Source organism: Cryptomeria japonica, unplaced genomic scaffold (assembly GCF_030272615.1).
Source record: "Cryptomeria japonica unplaced genomic scaffold, Sugi_1.0 HiC_scaffold_228, whole genome shotgun sequence".
Lineage (NCBI taxonomy): Eukaryota > Viridiplantae > Streptophyta > Pinopsida > Cupressales > Cupressaceae > Cryptomeria > Cryptomeria japonica.
Window position 1 is genome coordinate 107,276 of NW_026729050.1, and position 225 is coordinate 107,500.

Here is a 225-nt window from a genome sequence, read left to right on the forward strand (position 1 = left end):
CACCAAGGTGCGCAGCCCAGCCAAGGCGTGCGCATCAAGGTGCGCACCCTGGCGAAGGTGCGCACCCGGGGCAAACCGAGCTCCGACTTCGTGCGCACCTTGGAGCGCACAAAGGGTGCGCAACCCAGCCAAGGTGTGCGCACCCCGGGCAAACCGAGCTCCGAATCGTGCGCACCTTGGAGCACACTTCGGAGCCCTCCTTGGTGCGCACCGATGTTGCGCACC